We start from the raw sequence: 21,822 nt of genomic DNA, 5'->3' as shown, positions 1-21,822 counted from the left end.
TAATGCAGCTGGTGGCCACACCAGATACTGACTGTTACTTTTGATTTTGACATCCCCCCTTTGTTCAGGGAGACGTTATTCCATTTATGTTAGTCACATGTCTGTGGAACTTGTTCAGTTTATGTCTCAGTTGTTGAATCTTATGTTCATACAAATATTTACACATGTTAATTAAGTTTGCTGAAAATAAACAGTTGACAGTGAGAGGACGTTTCTTTCTTTGCTGAGTTTCAGTATAGCCAGGAGTACACACCAACACTCAGACAAAATTTACAAATTATGCATTTGTGTTTAGTGAGTCTGCCAGGTCAGAGGCAGTAGGGATGACCACATGTTCTCTTGAAAAGTGTGTGAATTGGACCTGCTAAGCATTCAACATGTACCGAGTACCTTTGCGTGTCAGCAAAATGTATGGAGTAAAAAGCAAATGATTTCCTTTGTGAATGTAGTGAAGTAAAAGCAAAAGTTGTCAAAAATATCATTTGTAAAGTAAAGTACAGATACCCCAAAAAATGACTTAAGTAGTACTTAAAAGTATTTTTACTTAAGTACTTTACACCACTGATCATTTCCCCTACATAGGCCACAAACGTTTTCATGTTGCTAAAGAAACTCGAGCAGATCACGATTTGGCAACATATTCATGTCTCACACACCTCCCCTGTAGTACTGGCAAAATGTAGATGTCTGCCTAAATAGACATACCCAAAAGTAACTGCTATTCATCTGTAATTACGAAATTCTGACATGTAAAAATGTTTGGAAAGAAGACATCTGGAAGATTGTGAGGAAATTATCAGAAGATAGATAGGAGTTACATTGTTCAGAATACACAATATCAAACACACAGAAAATAATGTTTATTTTTATTTTTATTATTTTGAAAGTCATCTTCCATTGACAAGCTATTACTGAATTATTGATGCCCAGAGCTGGAAACACATCAGATGGCTTCCACAACATGTGAACAATAGCAGAAAAAATGGGATTGCTAGACAGATGAAAATGGACAGATGTTTTAGTAAGTGGTGTCAGGTTTGGTAACGGGAGGTTTCCAAGTCTCTGAGCCAGGGAGCAAACGTTTGCATAAAAAGGTTCTAGGCCTTGCTTTGTTCCACCCAGGTCAACTGCATATCCCTGGCAAGCTTCGCTCTCATGTGGGTGCTAGAAAGCAGGTTAGGTAGTGCCAGGTATCAACAGGGAATCCAGGAATCCGAAGTTTCATCGCACATTGTCCTTCCCTTTTGAAATCCACTGTCATGAGGCGATGAAACTTCAGAAGCTATTCCTTTTCAATGTAGGGAATGGAAGTGGGCGGGGGACCGTTGGGCAATGCGAGCCTGATAGCAAGGGAGGGTGAACAGGGCAGAACCACATTTGTAGAAATGCACTGTAATTCCCATAATATGGTCAACTTTATTGTCATGTTTTCCTTTCCTTTTGTCAAGTTAGGGCTGACAGAAAACATACAATTCAGTGCAAAGCAAAAGTGTATTTTCTTGTAAAACAAGTTTCTCCCCTTTTCTTTGGACATGAGCACAAAAATACAGTTTCCAATCACCTTCCTTGGCCGTTTGACAAGTTAGAACTACCCTCTGACAATGATGAAAATACAGTATGTAAATAAAAAACACACTGTAAAACTTTATATGTTGACTCAATGCTGGTATAAGTCTAGTGACCAATAATATTAGCATTTATAACGCCGGGATGCTTGATTAGTTTTGTGCTGATACATTATGGGGGAAAAAAAACTATAAAAAAAGACTGAACTCGAGAAATCGTTTTCATTTTGTAATGTCTTTCTTCGTTTTTTTTTTCCCTCCATAGCCTAAATTTGTCTTCTTCTGTTTCATTAAAATATTTCAACTCACATATCATCCTCACATCAACGTATCCGCCAAAGGCATCAGCAGGCAGATTGCAGCCCATATGATCTGTTAATGACCGTAGACTTGACCGTGAGCGCGCTTTGGAACGCCCGGGGCTGAATGGAACGGGAACTCCCCCAGCCTCGCTCCCTCGCGCAGCGTCTCGGATTGGGCACCGCGCTCATTCAAGAGAATGCCTGCCTGCGGTGGGTGCGTATATGTTCGTGTGTATCGCATCTTGTGTAGAGATACAACGCTCCGTGTGTTTGAATCTGTAACATCTACTGTTCTCTGATTGGAAGGAGAGGAAAATAACCTGCTGGATTGCATGGTCCATTTTGATTATCGATTCCCCAGAATTCAGAAGCCAATTTTTCTCTCTCTGCTCTCAGCGTCAGCCTGTCTATATTTGTTAGGGTTGGTGGTTCAAAGTATCTATTCGAGGGAGGTCTAAAACAAGTGTAGGTTATTTTTGACCGTTTGTCTGGAGTGGATGAAAAGTTTCCGTTGTAAAGAATTATGAAAAGAGAGCCACGCGACTGAGACACAGGTAAGGAATCATTTATTACATTTGGAACGATGATGGTGGCTCTGCACCTTTCCACATCACTGGTTCCAATGCAGTGTTAGTAGCCTATTATTGTGCTTAAAAAAGAAAGTATATATCGCATAAATGTGCCTGCATCAGTTTTATCACACCCAGTGGGAGACAAGGGCTGCGTTGTAGCCTGCGATGACATTGAGATTTCATGTGTGTGCGTGCGTGTGCGCGAGAGCAGTGGATACTGCGTCGTAGGTTGTTTGTTTCCGAAGTCTATCCCCAGAAGAGAAAGGAGGACGAGTGTGTGTGAGTGACTGTCTGAAACGACCCTAGCCTCTCAGCTAAGATGTCTGACTCTGCCAGGATTTGAATGATCTTTGATGCTACTGCTACTGTATCCGAGTGATGTGGGGATGTGAAGGGAAACGAGAGTGAACCAAGCTATTTTCCCATTACTGACTCTTCTCTCGCCAGAAGCGCATGTCGCTACAGAATAGGCTACCAGCACTGAATCCAGCTCCCGGTTATCACTGTAGCACCTATTAGAATATAGACGAGTTACCTTAGTCTTAAATTCCGTTCCTTGAGGTAACGAGTCTGCTAGTCAGTTAGTCTTCTTTAGCTGTTGTTGACACAGTCAGCAGTAGCATGCAGCATGTCACAAACAGTATAGGACATAGGCGACCTTGTGAACACTGTGGTGTTGCTGTATCTACACCGCTCATCTACCTCCAGCAGTGCAGTGATCGGACCTGCCGTACGGTTGTTGAGTCATGCAGTGCTCAGCTCACTATTAGTTCTGCTCTGACGCCTGTGGATACCGCAGCGCTCTAGCTCTCTCTGACCCGCCGTGTCTGTGTGTGTGTGTGTGTGTGTGTGTGTGCGGGGGCAGGCAGCTGGCTACTGTCACTTTATCATAATAAAGCGCTCGCCACTTCCATGCTGCCACAGCTTGACCTGTATCTGCCGCTGTCACCTCCGATGTCACTAGGCTAAAGCTATATCTCCATAGGGAATGGTCAACTTGGTGCGTTCCCTCTATGCCCGGACCTGTCTGCAGAGACGTAGGCAGACATTGCTGTGTTGCTGGTCCTGAGTAAAAATGACTAGGCCAACATTTTCCAGAAAAAGTACAGAAAAAATACCCAGACATCAGTGGTGTAGTCATGGTGCATGGAGAAGTGGGTGTACTCTATTTTTGGGAAAAATATCCCAAATGGCCTGCCTGGGGAATGGAAGGTGCCCTGTGTGAAAGATTCTATGATAACCTGTGTGAAAGATTCTATGATAAACAGAAGTAGGCAACTGAAAATGACCAATAATCATGACAATGTGAAAGACATCCGTCATGATATCCAGAATTAAATAGGACTTATAGACCTAGCATTTATGGCTGATATGTTAGGCTAAGTGGCCAGATAAGCAAAGAGGTAAGAAAATGAACAGATGTATGTGGTGCTGTGTTACATGAGAACGGGATCATCCAGGAATTCCTACACTTCACAGCCGCTGAAGGTTTGGAGCTCGTCGCTGCGGATGGATCTCTGTACTATACGTATTACTACAGGACATTCATGGGTTACACAAAAAGGCCTAGGCTACATTCATTTCCATATACTGTGGTCGTCACATATTTCTACCCTAATATGACTATTTAATTCATAACTTTTCTAAGCTGTACTGTTTGCCACATTATTTCTGTAGGCCTAGGATATTTAGTCTATAGAGAAAATGGGGATCGCTACCGGAGTCAGGGCCCTGGCCTAAACATCATAGCCTGTCACTCAAGCTCTTCTATTGAGAAGCAAACTAAAGAGGCTAAACTGTAGAAGTCGTGAGATATGTGAATAAATGCACAATTCCATTTGTGAATGTGAATATCAGGAGTCAGTGAACAGAGCGGAGTGCAGAGCCACTGTCCATGTTGTTGAATAACATAGGCTGTGGTTTCACCCAACAACAACAACAAATCCCTTGACAAACAAGCCTGTTATTAATGCCAAGTAGGCAGCGCAACTGCACAACTACACAACCGCTTACAACAACACCTCTGACAAAACAGGCCGACTGTCCGACTGGGACAGTAAACAAACATAATGAAATACACAACATGTCTATCACTTACATAGAGAGAGAGAGAGAGAGAGAGAGAGATAAATACATATTCTACAGCAGCAGACAAGTGCAGTGATAAAATAGCAAAAATTATACTCTCACAAAATAGGGATAATGGTTGAAGTGTTCAGTCCGATAGTCCAACCTCAGGAAATAATCAACACATTATCAGATCGACCACTCCCACTCAAAGGAGCGATCTAATGTCCAGGCACAACAGGTGGATTCAGGACCATGGTCAGCGCATACGCAGGACACCAGCTCGGCACTGGATTGGAATAAACACTAACAGCTTATTGCACTATTGCACAAAGAAGCAAAGAAGAATAGAAAGCCCTGAAAGTGTTTTCATTAAGCCCAAAGTGCACACTTTCTGACATATGAATTCTGCCACACACAATACATGCACTTTAGCCCGATATGTTGAACTGTACGGTGGATCTGAATAGATGAATAAGCAACATGAAGTCATTATATATAATACCACAGCAGGTATGAGTACAGCAGCTCACTGGAGTCAGCTAACTTAAACATGGCCTACCAAGGCGGGCATGAAAACATGACATCCTCATACATTGAACATTGAACAATAATGCACATGCAATCATTTCAAAGATTTTACTCAGTTACAGTTCATATGAGGAAATCAATCAACTGAAATATTGGGCCCTAATCTATGGATTTGACATGACTGGGAATTCAGATAAGCATCTGTTGGTCACTGATACCTTTAAAAAAAAGTTATGGACGTGGATCAGAAAAACCAGTCAGTATCTGGTGTGACCACCATTTGTCTCATGCAGCGCGACACATTTCCTTCACATAGAGTTGATCAGGCTGTTGATTGTGGCCTGTTGAATGTTGTCCCGCTCCTTTTCAATCGTGCAAAGTTGCTGGATATTGGCGGGAACTGGAACATACTGTCGTACACGTCGATCCAGAGCATCCCAAACACGCTTAATGGGAGACATGTCTGGTGAATATGCAGGGCATGGAAGAACTGGGACATTTTCAGATTCCAGGAACTGTGTACATATCCTTGCGACATGGGGCTGTACATTATCATGCTGAAACATGAGGTGATGGAGGCAGATGAATGACACAACAATGGGCCTCAGGATCTCGTCACTGTATCTCTGTGCATTCAAATTGCCATTGATAAAATGCAATTGTGTTCGTTGTCCATAGGTTATGCCTGCACATACCATAACCCCACGGCCACTCTGTTCACAATGTTTGACATCAGCAAACTGTTCACCCACACAACGCCATACACGCTGTCTGCCATCTGCCCGGTACAGTTGAAACTGGGATTCATCTGTGAAGAGGACACTTCTCCAGCGTGCCAGTGGCCATCAAAGGTGAGCATTTACACACTGAAATCAGTTACTCCGCCAAACTTCAGACAGGTCAAGACCCTGGTGAGGACGACGAGTATGCAGATGAGCTTCCCTGATACGATTTCTGACAGTTTGTGAAGAAATTATTTGGTTGTGCAAACCCACAGTTTCATCAGTTGTCCAGGAGGTCCAAGTGAAGAAGTTGGATGTGGACGTCCTGGGCTGGCGTGGTATCACGTGGTCTGCGATTGCGAAGCTGGTTGGAGATACCGCCAAATTCTCTAAAATGTCAAATTTTCTGAAACGTCAAATTCTCTAAAACGCAGTTGGAGGTGGCTTATGGTAGAGAAATTAACATTCAATTATCTGGCAACCGTTCAGGTTCCTGCAGTCAGCATGCCAATTGCACACTCCCTCAAAACTTGAGACATCTGTGGCATTGTGTTGTGTGACAAAGCTTCATATTTTAGAGTAGCCTTTTATTGTCCCCAGTACAAGGTGCACCTGTGTAAGGATCATGCTGTTTAATCAGCTTCTTGCCACACCTGTCAGGTGGATGGATTATCTTGACAAAGGAGAAATGCTCACTAAAAGGAAAGGGATGTAAACAAATTTGTGCACAACATTTAAGATAAATAAGCTTTTAGTACATATGGAACATTTCTGGGATCTTTTATTTCAGCTCATGAAACATGGGACTTTACTTTGTTGAGTCTATATTTTCTTGTTCAGTATACATAGCCTAATACCACGGAGGGTATGAATACAGTAGCTCACTTTTATGTAAACACATAGACCTGGACTACCATTGGCCGGAATGAAAACATTAGGCTAAACCATAAATAAACAGTATTCAGGCTTACCTTTCTGTTTCATGTTTTACAGCACAAGATGTAGACACTTGGTGTGGAAGATGGAGATAATATATCATAGGTCAATGAGTCACTGATTTCCCTTTCAAAGGACGACAGGGCTGTTTGAGATGTGCAGTCAGCATGCAAGATCTGATGGATGATTTGATTCGACCTGTAGTGGAGAATAGACTCTTGGCAGAACATGAAGTCATAGGAAAGGTAATGATGGACCTTAGTAGTCTATTGATGTTAGGGAAAATGGCAGGGCTGAAGCTGTCAAAAACTTCAATAAGGGATGGGAATTCCTGATGGAAGCATGCCTTGCAAAGGTGTTTCGAATCCTTATAGCCATCTCTAACAAATGAGCCTTCCATAGTGGCCTCTGGGAAATATCTACACATTGTACAGAAAACGTTGTCCCTGTCCAACTGTATTCCAGTCAATAAAACATACCACTTCCATGATGAATACTGCATTTTCCATTGATCACTGTAGTGGGATACACTTGCGTTTTAGTGGTACTGTATGATTGCAATATAACCAATTAGATCCCTCTAACTTCCTACTACATTTTTCAACATTTCTGATTAGTCGGGAGACAATACAAAGAACAAATGAAATGTTTAAATATATTTTAAACCCTCCTGATTGGGTGGGACAGTCTTCAATCTTGCAAGGCCTCTGCCCTGTCTGCTCTGTCTGTCTGTCTGTGTATGTGTCTATTAAAAGAAGATGTTCTAACCTGCAGCCTCATTTTGATTGGTTTAAACCCCACTCCAACATGAACGTTGTTCATTCAGGGCAGAATCCTTAGCTACTAGACATGTGTTCATATAGCCTCTGAATATTCACTGAAATCTCTGATTTGTATCACATCAGGATGTAAGGAGTTTGATATAGAGTGTGTTACATGGTAGCACACCCTGCTGGGCTTTACACTTTCATTTATCCGCTGCTCTGTCTTTTTCAATCTCTCTTTCTCTTTCTCTCTATGCTTCCTTCTTCTCTGTGATCCCTGTCTGATCCCTCCATCCCTCCCTCTGAGAGTGGCAGATGAATAAGTGAGAAGGCACAAATCTCTGATGAGATCATTAAGGACACACAACCATACACACACATACCCACATACGCACACGCACACACACACACACACACACACACACACACACACACACACACACACACACACACACACACACACACACACACACACACACACACACACACACACACACACACACACACACACTCTGCAGTGGTCAGAGAGCAAACGTCCGATTAACCCTAATGTGTCCTCATCCTCTCTTCACCTGCCAGACTGCATTACTTCTGTGTGTGTGTGTGTGTCTCATATCTGGCTGTGGTCTTTGGTGTTACTAAGAGCTCACAGTGGACAGCAGGCTGCGTCAGCTACAATCACCACACAAGCCCTCAGGCTGCCCTACTTGGCTTGGCTTGGCACAGACACACATACACATACACACACAGACACACACAGCATGGTTTAGATGGGCTGTGAGGGAGATGGCCCAATCTCACAATTTTTTTCGTACAAGCTAACCTTCACAGCCATTGTCTAATTACCTGTCTGTTTTTAACTGTCTACTGAGTAATGTCTAACCACCTGTCTGTCTTTAACTGTCTACTGAGTAATGTCTAACTACCTTTCTGTCTTTAACTGTCTACTGAGTAATGCACTGTTATGAGATGAGATTACTCAGGCCAAGTACTTCATCATCTCTCTATCTCTCTCTCTCTTTCTCTCAATTCAATTTTAATTGAAGGGGCTTTAATGGAATGGGAATCATAGGTTTACATTTCCAATGCAAATGAAATAAATAAACAAAAGTATAATAAAAATCGAACAGTAAACATGACACACAAAAGTTACAAAATAATAAAGACATTTCAAATGTAACTGTATGTCTATACACAGTGTTGTAATCATGTTCAAATAGTTCAAGTACAAACGGGATGAGTTGTATTTACAATGGTGTTTGTTCTTCACTGGTTACCCTTCTCTTGTGGCAACAGGTCACAACTCTTGCTGTTGTGAGGGCACACTGATATATCACCCAATATGAAAATTTGATTTGTTTTCAATTTCTTTTTGGGTTTGTGTAATATGAGGGAAATATGTATCTCTAATATGGTCATGCATTTTGGCAGGAGGTTAGGAAGTGTAGCTCAATTTCCACCTCATTTTGTGGGCAGTGTGCACATAGCCTATCTTCTCTTGTGAGCCAGGTCTTCCTGAGGTGGCCTTTCTCAATAGCAAGGCTATGCTCACTGAGTCTGTACATAGTCAAAGCTTTCCTTAATGTTGGGTCAGTCACAGTGGTCATGTATTCTGCCTCTGTGCACTCTCTGTTTAGGGCCAAATAGCTCTCTAGGTTTTTGTTAATTCTTTCCAATGTGTCAAGTAATTATCTTTTTGTTTTCTCATGATTTGGTTGGGTCTAATTGTGGTGTTGTTCTGGGGCTCTGTGGGGTCTGTTTGTGAACAGAGCCCCCAGGACCAAACAATAGTACGCAAGTATAAACACCATGGGACCACGCAGCCGTCATACCGCTCAGGCCTTCTGTCTCCTAGAGACGAACGTCCTTTGGTGCGAAAAGTGCAAATCAATCCCAGAACAACAGCAAAGGACCTTGTGAAGATGCTGGAGGAAACAGGTACAAAAGTATCTATATCCACAGTTTAACAAGTCCTATATCGACATAACCTGAAAGGCTGCTCAGCAAGGAAGAAGCCACTGCTCTAAAACCGCCATAAAAAAGCCAGACTACGGTTTGCAACTGCACATGGGGACAAAGATCGTACTTTTTGGAGAAATGTCCTCTGGTATGATGAAACAAAAATAGAACTGTTTGACCATAATAACCATCATCATTTGGAGGAAAAAGGGGAAGGATTGCAAGCCGAAGAACACAATCCCAACTGTGAAGCACGGTGTTGGCAGCATCATGTTGTGGGGGTGCTTTGTTGCAGGAGGGACTGGTGCACTTCACAAAATAGATTTCATCACGAGGAGGAAAATTATGTGGATATATTGAAGCAACATCTCAAGACATCAGTCAGGAAGTTAAAGCTGGTTGCAAATGGGTCTTCCAAATGAACAATGACCCCAATCATACTTCCAAAGTTGTGTTAAAATGGCTTAAAGACAACAAAGTCAAGGTATTGGAGTGGCAATCACAAAGCCCTGACCTCAATCCTATAGATAATTTGTGGGCAGAACTGAAAAAGCTTGTGCGAGCAAGGAGGCCTACAAACCTGACTCATTTACACCAGCTCTGTCAGGAGGAGTCGGCCAAAATCCACCCAATTTATTGTGGGAAGCTTGTGGAAGGCTACCCAAAACGTTTGACCCAAGTTAAACAGTTTAAAGACAATGCTACCAAATGCTAATTGACTGTATGTAAATGTCTGACCCACTGGGAATGTGATGAAAGAAATAAAACCTGAAATAAATCATTCTCTCTACTATTATTCTGACATTTCACATTCTTAAACTAAAGTGGTGATCCTAACTGAGACATGGAATTTTTACTGGGATTAAATGTCATGAATTGTGAAAAACAGAGTTTAAATGTATTTGGCTAAGGTGTATGTAAACCTCCAACTTCAACTGTATGTAGACCTCCGTTCAAAAGTTTGGGGTCACTTTGAAATGTCCTTGTTTTTGAAAGAAAAGCATGTTTTTTTGTCCATTAAAATAACTTCAAATTGATCAGAAATACAGTGTAGACATGGTTCATGTTGTAAATGACTATTGTAGCTGGAAAGGCTGATTTTTTTATGGAATATCTACATAGGTGAACAGATTCCCATTTTCAGCAACAATCACTCCTGTGTTCCAATGGCACGTTGTGTTAGCTAATCCAAGTTTATCATTTTAAAAGGCTAATAATCATTAGAAAACCCTTTTGCAATAATGTTAGCACAGCTAAAAACTGTTCTTCCAATTAAAGAAGCAATAAAACTGTCCTTCTTTAGACTAGTTGAGTATCTGGAGCATCAGCCTTTGTGGGTTAAATTACAGGCTCAAAATGGCCAGAAACAAATAACTTTCTTCTGAAACACGTCAGTCTATTCTTGTTCTGAGAAATGAAGGCTATTCCATGCGAGAAATTGGCAAGAAACTGAAGATCTCGTACAACGCTGTGTACTACTCCCTACACAGAACAGTGCAAACGGGCCCTAACCAGAATAGAAAGAGGAGTGGGAGGCCCCGGTGCACAACTGAGCAAAAGGACAAGTACATTAGAGTGTCTAGTATGAGAAACAGTCGCCTCACAAGTCCTCAACTGGGAGCTTCATTAAATAGTACCTGCAAAACACCAGTCTCAACTGTGCTTTAGTGCTTTTCTTTCAAAAACATGGAGTATATATACATAAATACACATACATATATAAACACATCTTTTTAAAAATATACTTCCTTCATTACCATCCAACTCTACCACCCCTCTGCCTATTTGTTCTTTGTTATAGAGCCAAAAAGATTAGAGAAGTGGTTTAAAACTTCTTGCTCCTACTTGAGACGCAGATGTCTAAAGTAGACACCTGGAAATGCAAATGCGCTATGCTAAATGCTAAATGTACTCGTTAAAACTCAAACGTTCATCAAAATGCACATGCAGGGTATTGAATTAAAGCTACACTCGTTGTGAACCTAGCCAACAAGTCAGATTTTTAAAATGCTTTTCGGCGAAAGCATGAGAAGCTATTATCTGATAGCATGCAACACCCCAAAATGCCTGAATGCGACGTAAACAAAGATTTAGCTTAGCCGGCGCTACACAAAACGCAGAAATAAAATATAAAACATTCATTACCTTTGACAAGCTTCTTTCTTGGCACTCCTATATGCCCCATAAACATCACTATTGGGTCTTTTTTTCGTTTAAATCGGTCCATATATACCCAAAATAGCTTTCTATGGAAGCTGTGTAATTCAGAAAAAAACATCGTTTTAAAACGCAGCGTCATTTTTTATAATTAAAAAAGTCGACGATAAACTTTCACAAAACACTTCGAAATACATTTGTAATCCAACTTTAGGTATTAGTAAACGTTTATAATCTATCAAAATGATTACAGGGCGATGTGTATGCAATAGCTCCTCGTCTTCAAATCAATGGCTGAAAATGTGCACTTCACAACATCCTGGCGGAGACCGGAAGAAATTGAATCCAGTTAGTTGGATTTACCAACAAAAAAGTCCCTGGAAAATGACGACAATGGCGACATCGTGTGGGATCTGTAGGAATTGCATGCAGGTCCATAATTAATTTTGTGCCCTTTTAACAACCCATGAAAGTGACGCATGGAAATTATTTTTAGCTTTCAGAGAACAGTTTTTCTTGCGCTTTTCGATGAAACACACGATCTGTTATAGTCACAGCCGTGATTTAACTAGTTTTAGAAACTTCAGAGTGTTTTCTATCCACACATACTAATCATATGCATATACTATTTTCCTGGCATGAGTAGCAGGACGCTGAAAAGTTGCGCGATTTTTAACAGAATGTTCGAAAAAGGAGGGGGTAGACTTAAGAGGTTTTAACCATACATCTCCGTTTTGGATAGTTAACTCTTTGTGTTGTTGTCTGTTTAATGTGTTCCAATTTTCCCAGAAGTGGTTAGATTCCATGGATTCTTCAATTACATTGAGCTGATTTCTGATGTGCTGTTCCTTCTTTGCTGTTGTGTATTGTTTTAGTGATTCACCATAGTGAAGGCGTAGGCTCAGGTTTTCTGGGTCTCTATGTTTTTGGTTGGATAGGTTTCTCAGTTTCTTTCTTAGATTTTTATATTTTTCATCAAACCATTTGTCATTGTTGTTCATTTTCTTAGGTTGTCTGCTTGTATTCTTTTGATTTGATAGGTAAGCTGAGAGGTCAAATATACTGTTTAGATTTTCTACTGCAGAGTTTACACCTTCACTATTACAGTGAAACATTTTGTCCATGAAGTTGATTGTATATGTTGTTGCCTAATTGTTTTTTGTTAGGTTTCCACACTACTTTCCTTCCATTGTTATTATTTTTTATTATTATTTTGCCTTTATTTAACTAGGCAAGTCCGTTAAGAACAAATTCTTATTTACAATGATGGCCTACCTCATCACTTTGGTGCCTCATGATTGAGTATTCCTCTGTCACAAGTAGACTGTGATTTTGCTGTGATCTGATAGGGGAGTCAGTGGGTTGACTGTGAACGCTCTGAGAGACTCTGGGTTGAGGTCAGTGATAAAGTAATCTACAGTACTACTGCCAAGAGATGAGCCATAGCTGTACCTACAGTAGGAGTCCTCTCTAAGCCTACCATTGACTATGTACATACCCAGCGTGCGACAGAGCTGCAGGAGTTGTGACTCGTTTTTGTTGGTTATGTTGTCATATTTGTGCCTGCAGGGCATATGGTAGCATGGTGGAAGTCTTTTCGTTGTAGTAGCGTAGAACTATTTTCGTGGTAGCAGGGTGGAATTATTTTTGTGGTAGCAGGGTGGAGATAACCACTTGCACGTTGGGGAATGTAGAAGAAGCTTTTTCAATCATTCCCTTGAGTACTGTGTGTGTATTATTATGTGGCTGGGTGACCCTAGTTGGTCCTCAGACAGAAGGTGTAGGGTGCCTGTGTGTATTATCATGTGGCTGGGTGACCCTAGTTGGTCCTCAGACAGAAGGTCTAGGGTGCCTGTGTGTATTATCATGTGGCTGGGTGACCCAAGTTGGTCCTCAGACAGAAGGTCTAGGGTGTGCTGGGTATATTATTATGTGGCTGGGTGACCCTAGTTGGTCCTCAGACAGAAGGTCTAGGGTGCCTGTGTGTATTATCATGTGGCTGGGTGACCCTAGTTGGTCCTCAGACAGAAGGTCTAGGGTGCCTGTGTGTATTGTTATGTGGCTGGGTGACCCAAGTTGGTCCTCAGACAGAAGGTGTAGGGTGCCTGTGTGTATTATTATGTGGCTGGGTGACCCTAGTTGGTCCTCAGACAGAAGGTCTAGGGTGTGCTGGGTATATTATTATGTGGCTGGGTGACCCTAGTTGGTCCTCAGACAGAAGGTCTAGGGTGTGCTGGGTATATTATTATGTGGCTGGGTGACCCTAGTAGGTCCTCAGACAGAAGGTCTAGGGTGCGCTGGGTATATTATTATGTCGCTGGGTGACCCTAGTTGGTCCTCAGACAGAAGGTCTAGGGTGCGCTGGATATATTATTATGTGGCTGGGTGACCCTAGTTGGTCCTCAGACAGAAGGTCTAGGGTGCGCTGGGTGATTGGACACTAGAGATTAGAGACTGTGTGTTTGGGAAAAAGTTTATTTTATTTTATGTATTTCCGGTTTGAGTCCATAAGGAGTCTCTCTCTCTCTCTCTCTCTCTCGCTCTCGCTCTCGCTCTCACTCTCACTCTCGCTCTCACTCTCTCTCCCTATATCGCTCTCTCTCTGTCTCTCGCTCTCGCTCTCTCGCGCGCGCTCTCTTCAATTCAGTGGATTTGATTGAAATTACAATTTAAATTACTTACATTGTCAAAGTATATATGTAACAGAAAATAGTGGGACCAAGAGCAATAATAATAGTAGTGGAAATGGGATTACCATTAACACAACTACAACAACAATATCTCTTTATCTCTCTCTTGCTATCTCTCTATCGCTCTCTCTCTCTCTCCATCTTTCATTTTCTCCTTATCCCTCCCTGTCCTACTCTCTCTCTCAATTCAATTCAAAGGGCTTTATCGGCATGAGAAACATGTTTACATTGCAAAAGCAAGTGGAATAGACAATAAACAAAAGTGCAATAAACAATATTTGTCTGTCTCTGTCTCTCTGTCTCTCTCTCTCTCTCTCTCTCTCTCTCTCTCTGTCTCGCTCTGTCTCTCTGTCTCTCTGTCTCGCTCTCTCTCTCTCTCTCTCTCTCTGTCTCGCTCTCTCTCTCTCTCTCTCTCTCTCTCTCTCTCTCTCTCTCTCGCTCTCTCTCTCTCTCTCTCTGTCTCGCACTCTCTCTCTCTCTCTCTCTCTCTCTCTCTCTTTGTCTCTGTTTCTCTCTCTCTCTCTGTCTCTTTGTCTCTGTTTCTATCTCTCTCTCTCTCTCTCTCTCTCTCAATTCAATTAAATTCAAGGGCTTTATTGGCATGGGAAACATGTGTTAACATTGCCAAAGCAAGTGAGGTAGACAACATACAAAGTGAATATATAAAGTGAAAAACAACAAAAATTAACAGTAAACATTACACATACAGAGGTTTCAAAACAGTAGAGACATTACAAATGTCATATTATATATATATACAGTGTTTTAACAATGTACAAATGGTTAAAGGACACAAGATAAAATAAATAAGCATAAATATGGGTTGTATTTACAATGGTGTGTGTTCTTCACTGGTTGCCCTTTTCTCGTGGCAACAGGTCACAAATCTTGCTGCTGTGATGGCACACTGTGGAATTTCACCCAGTAGATATGGGAGTTTTTCAAATTTGGATTTGTTTTCGAATTCTTTGTGGATCTGTGTAATCTGAGGGAAATATGTCTCTCTAATATGGTCATACATTGGGCAGGAGGTTAGGAAGTGCAGCTCAGTTTCCACCTCATTTTGTGGGCAGTGAGCACATAGCCTGTCTTCTCTTGAGAGCCATGTCTGCCTACGGCGGCCTTTCTCAATAGCAAGGCTATGCTCACTGAGTCTGTACATAGTCAAAGCTTTCCTTAATTTTGGGTCAGTCACAGTGGTCAGGTATTCTGCCGCTGTGTACTCTCTGTTTAGGGCCAAATAGCATTCTAGTTTGCTCTGTTTTTTTGTTAATTCTTTCCAATGTGTCAAGTAATTATCTTTTTGTTTTCTCATGATTTGGTTGGGTCTAATTGTGCTGTTGTCCTGGGGCTCTGTAGGGTGTGTTTGTGTTTGTGAACAGAGCCCCAGGACCAGCTTGCTTAGGGGACTCTTCTCCAGGTTCATCTCTCTGTAGGTGATGGCTTTGTTATGGAAGGTTTGTGAATCACTTCCTTCTAGGTGGTTGTAGAATTTAACGGCTCTTTTCTGGATTTTGATAATTAGTGGGTATCGGCCTAATTCTGCTCTGCATGCATTATTTGGTGTTCTACGTTGTACACGGAGGATATTTTTGCAGAATTCTGCGTGCAGAGTCTCAATTTGGTGTTTGTCCCATTTTGTGAAGTCTTGGTTGGTGAGCGGACCCCAGACCTCACAACCATAAAGGGCAATGGGCTCTATGACTGATTCAAGTATTTTTAGCCAAATCCTAATTGGTATGTTGAAATTTATGTTTCTTTTGATGGCATAGAATGCCCTTCTTGCCTTGTCTCTCAGATCGTTCACAGCTTTGTGGAAGTTACCTGTGGCGCTGATGTTTAGGCCAAGGTATGTATAGTTTTTTGTGTGCTCTAGGGCAACAGTGTCTAGATGGAATTTGTATTTGTGGTCCTGGTGACTGGACCCTTTTTGGAACACCATTATTTTGGTCTTACTGAGATTTACTGTCAGGGCCCAGTTCTGACAGAATCTGTGCATAAGATCTAGGTGCTGCTGTAGGCCCTCCTTGGTTGGTGACAGAAGCAAACAGCAGACATTTGACTTCGGATTCTAGCAGGGGGAAGCCGGGTGCTGCAGACTTTTCTAGTGCCCGCGCCAATTCGTTGATATATATGTTGAAGAGGGTGGGGCTTAAGCTGCATCCCTGTCTAACCCCACGACACTGTGTGAATAAATGTGTGTGTTTTTTGCCAATTTTAACCGCACACTTGTTGTTTGTGTACATGGATTTTATAATGTCGTATGTTTTACCCCCAACACCACTTTCCATCAGTTTGTATAGCAGACCCTCATGCCAGATTGAGTCGAAGGCTTTTTTGAAATCTCTCTCTCTCTCTGTCTCTTTGTCTCTGTTTCTCTCTCTTCTCTCTCTCTCTCTCTCTCTCTCTCTCTCTCTCTCTCTCTCTCTCTCTCTCTCTCTCTGTCTCTTTGTCTCTGTTGCTCTCTCTCTCTCTCTCTAACTCTCTCTGTCTCTTTGTCTCTGTTTCGCTCTCTCTCTGTCTCTTTGTCTCTGTTTCTCTCTCTCTCTCTCTCCCTCTCTCTCTCTCTCTGTCTCTTTGTCTCTGTTTCTCTCTCTCTCTCTCTCTCTCTCTCTGTCTCTTTGTATCTGTTTCTCTCTCTCTCTCTCTCTCTCTCTCTCTCTCTCTCTGTCTCTCTCTCTCTCTCTCTTTCTCTCTGTCTCTCTCTGTCTCTCTCTCTCTCTCTCTCTCTCTCTCTCTCTCTCTCTCTCTCTCTCTCTCTCTCTCTCTCTCTCTCTCTCTCTCTGTCTCTCTCTCTCTCTCTCTCTCTCTGTCTCTCTCTCTCTCTCTCTCTCTCTCTCTCTCTCTCTCTCTGTCTCTCTCTCTCTCTCTCTTTCTCTCTGTCTCTCTCTCTCTCTCTCTCTCTCTCTCTCTCTCTCTCTCTCTCTCTCTCTCTCTCTCTCTCTCTCTCTCTCTCTCTCTCTCTCTCTCTCTCTCTCTCTCTTCTCTGGGTTTCTCTACTATTATTTCTCTCCATCTATATGGGTTATGTATTTGTATAGTAACTAACAGCTGTGAGGGATGCAGAGACAGCATCCATCTGCATTACGCTGAAATGAGCTCATGGTTAGACATATCTCTCTCTCTCTCTCACTCTCTCTCTCTCTCTGTGTGTGTGTGTGTGTGTGTGTGTGTGTGTGTGTGTGTGTGTGTGTGTACTCTATCCTGCCTGACAGATGATGTTGGGGATTTTCAGGCTTCAGCAGATTAGTGGATAAACCCTAAATTACCACACACACACGGCCTCTTCTCTCCAGGGACTGTGCCCTCTCAGCCAGGCCAGAGGCCTAGTCACACTGACCCTCTTAAAGGCTTCAGCTGCACTAATACACATCCAATTCTGTGTGTGTGTGTGTGTGCGTGTGCTTTTGTGTGTGTGTTTTAGGGCTGGCACAGTTACCGTATAACCGACAGTTATGGATGAAGACCTCCATGAAAACAAAATAACCCTCAAAACTGTTTCAAAACTAACAGCTGACTGAAGACGGGTTACTTTCTTACTTATTTCGTTTAGGCTACTTTATTTATTTTGTGATTTGTATTTAGGATTTCTACAGATCAATAGGCAAAAGGCATAGGATAAGGATGCTTTAACCTAAGCCAATGTAATTTCAAGTGTTATAAAGAATAATACAAATCATTTGTTTTATCTGATTGTTGTTGACTTAACTGTATATTTAAACCATTTAAACATGTATTTATGTATTATTTAACCTTTATTAAACTAGGCAAGTCAGTTAAGAACAAATTCTTATTTACAGTGACGGCCTAACCAGGACAAATCCAGACAATGCTGGGCCAATTGTGCGCCGCCCTATGGGACTCCCAATCACGGCCGGATGTGATACAGCCTGGTTTCAAACCATGCCTCTTGCACTGAGATGCAGTGCCTTAGACCCCTGCGCCACTCGGGATATCAATGCACAATTTGTAAGCTATTAAAGATAAAGTTGTGTGTGAGGCATCCGACACTGACTCATCATTCATTTTTTTTTGTTCCCCTATTTGAAAGTGCTGCTTCAGGATCTTATGCTTATGATTGTCCGTTGTGCAACTCAAGGACATGAATAAAGCCTTTAATGTCCTTGAATATACTTTTCTTGACAGTAGCCTATTGTGTCGGCCAATATTATTGGCTGTTTGGTTTGCAAGGAGGGATTTTGCCTACACTTTGGTCAAGTAAAGCAGAAACATACCAGGTTTGTTTAAACTTCCTATTCAGTTAGTATATCTTGCAATTGTTTGTTCTCTCTCTCTCATTATTACTATACTATGTTTTTATTTAGGCTATTCTCAAATAACATTCTAAGATGGAACTCTGTTAGGCCTATAAATGAATTCAATGGTGACTATTAAACTTATAATGTATTCTAACTACCACATATGCATTGCAAATTTAGGCTACGGCAAATAGGGAATAGGCCGTTAGGCATGGTGCCATGCTGTGTGCTCACTGCGCTGGGCTGTTGTGCGCTGCCAGACTTCGGCGGTACAGTATATATGCTAAACCATTTGTGACATCACGGTGTTGTCGACAACCATTGACGATGGCTGTTAAACATCGTCGATAGATGATGCAATCGTAAAATTGCCCAACCCTAATGAGTACACTCGCAATGGCCGCCAGTCCACCCATTATGCCATCATTGACTTGAATGGGGATACCTGTTCTATTCAATCTATCTCTATGGCAGAACATGCAGCCAGGAGCAGAGGAAGGAGAAAATGTGCGTACGAAATCAAGATAAAAAAGGCCATGGTTTTGGACATTTTCCAGACATTAAATCTATAGAATGATCCTTTGGAGGAAGGATTGTTGACATATATTTGACATTTGTGTCTAAAAGCATAATTGAGAAATAATTAATCAAAGTATATATATTTTAAGACTCCGTAATGTTTCATCTGTAGCTGCAACAAAGCAAAAATATGCATTTTGATTTCAATAACATTCTCTTCACATTAATGTATGAATATTGTAATAACACAATTTCTGATTTAGCAAATGTTTGAATATGGGCATGTCACAGTTCCAGAATAGGATCTCTGATACTTCTATATCATTGATCCAATTTTATGCAATACCAACAGTGAATTTGAAAATGGATTCAAAATGGTCGCCTCCTGCTGGTGATTTGCAAGGTGTGCAAAGATACAAATAAAAGTAGGGCTGTGATTGGTTGCATTGCCTACTGGGCCAAGATCTCTGTATAAAATGGGCCACGACGTTAAAACTAGGAGAAATCCCACTCTGGAACTGGTATATGCCAGTAGAGTATGTTATGTTGAACAATATATTAAAACATTTGCTATTTGTCCTGGTTTTGTATGAAATCACTCATTAGTATTTTCTTAAGGTCCCAACAGTCCTATACCACTGACTGTATAATGAGCTCTGTTAACTCTATGGGGATTACAATGATGGAACCATGATTTAATGAATTGTTTACCCTATGGAGATGACATTACGATGATATAACCACGTACAGATCAAAAGTCACTAACTGGCAGTTGGAGACGTGGCAGTTTTCCAAATGTAAAAAGAGGGGAGGGAGAATCTGTGCAGAGCAGCAATGGTAGTGCTGAAGCCTCCTTTAACCTATTCAGTTACAATATCTCACTCCTCTACTGCTGTACTAAACCACCCATTCTCTCTCTGTCTCTCTGTCTCTCATTCATGTTCTCACACACAGTAGACCTGGTTACTGTTCTTCTCTCCCTCTTCCCCTCTCCTCTCTCTCCTCTCACTCCTCTCTCCTCTCTCTCCCTCTCTCTCCTCTCACTCCTCTCTCCTCTCTCTCCCTCTCTCTCCCTCTCTCCTCTCTCTCTCCTCTCTCCTCTCTCTCTCCTCTCTCTCTCCTCTCTCTCTCCTCTCTCTCTCCTCTCTCTCTCATCTCTCTCTCCTCTCTCTGTCCTCTCTCCTCTCTCTCTCCTCTGTCTCTCCTCTGTCTCTCCTCTCTCTCTCCTCTCTCTTCTCTCTCACTCCTCTCTCTCCCCCTCTCCTCTCTCTCTCTTAGTTTCTGTCTCTTTTCTCTCCTCTCTCTCCTCTCTCTCCTCTCTCCCTCTCCCCCTCTCCTCTCTCTCCTCTCTCTCCCTCTCCCCTCTCCCCTCTCTCCTCTCCTCTCTCCTCTCTCTCCCCCTCTCCTCTCTCTTCTCTCTTCTCTCTTCTCTCTCCTCTCTCTCCTCTCCTCTTTCCTCTCTCTCTCTCTCTCTCATCTCCTCTCTCTCCTCTCTCTCCTCTCTTCTCTCTCTCCTCTCTCTCCTCTCTCTCCTCTCTCCTCTCTCTCTCCTCTCTCTCTCCTCTCTCTCCTCTCTCTCTCATCTCTCTCTCCTCTCTCTCTCCTCTCTCTGTCCTCTCTCCTCTGTCTCTCCTCTCTCTCTCATCTCTCTCTCCTCTCTCTCTCCTCTCTCTCTCCTCTCTCTTCTCTCTCTCCCCTCTCTCCCCCTCTCCTCTCTCTCTCTTAGTTTCTCTCTTTTCTCTCTTCTCTCTCCTCTCTCTCCTCTCTCTCCTCTCTCCCTCTCCCCCTCTCCTCTCTCTCCTCTCTCTCCTCTCTCTCCCTCTCTCTCCTCTCTCTCCTCTTACTCCTCTCTACTCTCTCTCCCCCTCTCCTATCTCTCTCTCCTCTCCCTCTCCCCCTCTCCTCTCTCTCCTCTCTCTCCTCTCTCTCCTCTCTCTCCTCCCTCTCTCCTCTCTCGTCTCTCTCCTCTCTCGTCTCTCTCCTCTCTCAATTCAATTCAATTCAATTCAAGGGCTTTATTGGCATGGGAAACATGTGTTAACATTGCCAAAGCAAGTGAGGTAGACAACATACAAAGTGAATATATAAAGTGAAAAACAACAAAAATTAACAGTAAACATTACACATACAGAGGTTTCAAAACAGTAAAGACATTACAAATGTCATATTATATATATATACAGTGTTTTAACAATGTACAAATGGTTAAAGGACACAAGATAAAATAAATAAGCATAAATATGGGTTGTATTTACAATGGTGTGTGTTCTTCACTGGTTGCCCTTTTCTCGTGGCAACAGGTCACAAATCTTGCTGCTGTGATGGCACACTGTGGAATTTCACCCAGTAGATATGGGAGTTTTGCAAATTTGGATTTGTTTTCGAATTCTTTGTGGATCTGTGTAATCTGAGGGAAATATGTCTCTCTAATATGGTCATACATTGGACAGGAGGTTAGGAAGTGCAGCTCAGTTTCCACCTCATTTTGTGGGCAGTGAGCACATAGCCTGTCTTCTCTTGAGAGCCATGTCTGCCTACGGCGGCCTTTCTCAATAGCAAGGCTATGCTCACTGAGTCTGTACATAGTCAAAGCTTTCCTCTCTCTCCCCCCCTGAGCTGCACTTCCTAACCTCCTGCCCAATGTATGACCATATTAGAGAGACATATTTCCCTCCTCTCTCCTCTCTCTCCCCCTCTCCTATCTCTCATCTCTCTCCTCTCTCCCTTTCCCCCTCTCCTCTCTCTCCTCTCTTTTACTCTCTCTCCTCTCTCCCTCTCT

Source organism: Oncorhynchus clarkii, chromosome 31, assembly GCF_045791955.1.
Source record: "Oncorhynchus clarkii lewisi isolate Uvic-CL-2024 chromosome 31, UVic_Ocla_1.0, whole genome shotgun sequence".
NCBI classification, from domain to species: domain Eukaryota; kingdom Metazoa; phylum Chordata; class Actinopteri; order Salmoniformes; family Salmonidae; genus Oncorhynchus; species Oncorhynchus clarkii.
This window is presented reverse-complemented; position numbering follows the sequence as displayed.